General features: G+C 39.3%; 1 non-coding gene across 1 annotated transcript; it reads right to left on the bottom strand.

Moving 5' to 3' along the window:
* Positions 1-2,490: 2,490 nt before the first annotated feature.
* On the bottom strand, positions 2,491-2,594 carry LOC130971243 (small nucleolar RNA R71). The gene has a single exon (XR_009082473.1). It is a non-coding gene; the product is annotated as a small nucleolar RNA R71 (small nucleolar RNA).
* Positions 2,595-2,890: the final 296 nt, after the last annotated feature.

Genomic DNA, 2,890 nt, shown 5'->3' with positions numbered 1-2,890 from the left:
GCCGGAACTGGCACCTAATCGGGAGTTAAACGCCCAAACTGGCATAAAAGCTGGAGTTAAACGCCAGGAAGAGTCTCTACACGAAAAATGCTTCATTGCTCAGCCCAAGCACACACCAAGTGGGCCCGGAAGTGGATTTTTATGTCATTTACTCATCTTTGTACACCTTAGGCTACTAGTTTCTATAAGTAGGACCTTTTACTATTGTATTTGACATCTAGGAATCTTTGGACATCTAGTTCTTAGATCATTTGAGGGCTGGCCTCACGGCCATGCCTAGACCTTGTTCTTATGTATTTTCAACGGTGGAGTTTCTACACACCATAGATTAAGGTGTGGAGCTCTGCTGTACCTCGAGTATTAATGCAATTACTATTGTTCTTCTATTCAATTCCGCTTGTTCTTTATCCAAGATATCACTTGTTCTTCAACATGATGAAGGTGATGATTGACGCCCATCACCATTCTCACCCATGAACAAGGTGACTGACAACCATTCTTGTTCTACAAGCATCCGAGGCTTAGTGAATATCTCTTGGATTCTTCGGAATCTTCGTGGTATAGGCAGGACCTGATGGCGGCATTCAAGAGAATCCGGAAGGTCTAAACCTTGTCTGTGGTATTCTGAGTAGGATTCAATGATTGAATGACTGTGATGTGCTTCAAACCTGTAACCTACTGGGCGTTAGTGACAGACGCAAAAGAGTTATTCTATTCTGGTAGGGGAGGGAACCAAACCGGTGATTGGCAGCACTGTGACAGAGTGTGTGCATTAGCTTTCACTGCGCGGATGGGAGGTAGCTGCTGACAACAGTGAAACCCTACACGAGCTTGCCATGGAAAGGAGTAAGAAGGATTGGATGAAGACAGTAAGAAAGCAGAGAGACGGAAGGGAAGGCATCTTCATACACTTGTCTGAAGCTCTTACACCAATGATATACATAAGTATCCCTATCTTTACCTTTTATGTTATTTTCGTTCATCACCATATACATTTGAGTCTGCCTGACTGAGATTTACAAGATGACCATAGCTTGCTTCATACCACCAATCTCCGTGGGATCGACCCTTACTCGCGTAAGGTTTATTACTTGGACAACCCAGTGCACTTGCTGGTTAGTTGTGCGAAGTTGTAGTGATCACAATTTCGTGCACCAAACGCCAGCCAGGGTGCCTGGTTGGGCGTTTAACGCCCAAAAAGGTAGTGCATTGGGCGTTAAACGCCAGAATGTGCACCATTCTAGGCGTTTAACGCCAGGATGGCACAAGGGGGAGGATTTTGTTTTCAAAATCAATTTTTTTTAAGTTTTCAAAGTTTTTCAAAATCAAATCTTTTTCAAATCATATCTTTTCAATCAAATGTTTTCAAAATCAATTTCTTTCCTTTTTCAAAGATACTTACTAACAATTAATGATTTGATTGAACATTTTAAATATGTTGCCTTTTCTGTTGAGAAAGGTTTAATGTTTGAATCATATCTTTTCTTGTTAGGCAAGTCATTAATTTTTAAAATCAAATCTTTTTAAAATTATTTTCAAATCATATCTTTTCAATCATATCTTTTTAAAAGCATAATTTTTTATCACATCCTTTTAATCACATTTTTTTCAAAACAGTTTTTAATCATATCTTTTTTATTTCTAACTTCAAAATCTTTTTCAAAAATTACTTGATTTCTTTCCCACTCTTGATTTTCGAAAATCAATTAAAGTTTTTCAAAAATGTTTTCAAAATATTTCACTTGATTTTCGAAAATTTCTTCCTCTCTTCCCACATCCTTCTATTTATGGAGTACCACTCCTTCTCAATGCACAATTCGAACTCTATCTAATTAAGTTCGAATTCTTCTACTTCTTCCTTCTATTTTTCTGTTCCTCTGACACCTCAAGGAATCTCTATACTGTGACATAGAGGATTCCATATTTTCTTGTTCTCTTCTCTTTCATATGAGCAGGAACAAAGACAAAGGCATTCTTGTTGAAGCTGACCCTGAACCTGAAAGGACCTTGAAGCGAAAGCTAAGAGAAGCTAAGGCACAATTCTCTGTAGAGGACCTGACAGAAATCTTCAAAGAAGAAGAAACCATGGCAGCCGAAAACAACAACAATGCCAACAATGCAAGGAAGGTGCTGGGTGACTTTACTACACCTACTCCCGACTTCTATGGGAGAAGCATCTCTATCCCTGCCATTGGAGCAAACAACTTTGAGCTTAAGCCTCAATTAGTTTCTCTAATGCAACAGAATTGCAAGTTCCATGGACTTCCATTGGAAGATCCTCATCAGTTTTTAGCTGAATTCTTGCAAATCTGTGACACTGTCAAGACTAATGGGGTTGACCCTGAGGTCTACAGACTTATGCTATTCCCTTTTGCTGTAAGAGACAGAGCTAGGACATGGTTGGACTCACAACCTAAAGAAAGCCTGGACTCATGGGAAAAGCTAGTCAATGCCTTCTTGGCAAAGTTCTTTCCACCTCAAAAATTGAGTAAGCTTAGAGTGGAAGTCCAAACCTTCAGACAGAAGGATGGAGAATCCCTCTATGAAGCTTGGGAAAGATACAAACAATTGATCAGAAAATGTCCATCTGACATGCTTTCTGAATGGAGCATCATAGGTATTTTCTATGATGGTCTCTCTGAACTGTCCAAGATGTCATTGGATAGCTCGGCTGGAGGATCTCTTCATCTGAAGAAGACGCCTACAGAAGCTCAAGAGCTAATTGAAATGGTTGCAAATAACCAATTCATGTACACTTCTGAAAGGAATCCTGTGAACAATGGGACTAATCAGAAGAAATGAGTTCTTGAGATTGATACTCTGAATGCCATATTGGCTCAGAATAAAATATTGACTCAACAAGTCAATTTGATTTCTCAAAGCCTGTCTG

The sequence above is a fragment of the Arachis stenosperma genome, chromosome 3 (genome assembly GCF_014773155.1).
Source record: "Arachis stenosperma cultivar V10309 chromosome 3, arast.V10309.gnm1.PFL2, whole genome shotgun sequence".
Lineage (NCBI taxonomy): Eukaryota > Viridiplantae > Streptophyta > Magnoliopsida > Fabales > Fabaceae > Arachis > Arachis stenosperma.
This window is presented reverse-complemented; position numbering and strand designations above follow the sequence as displayed.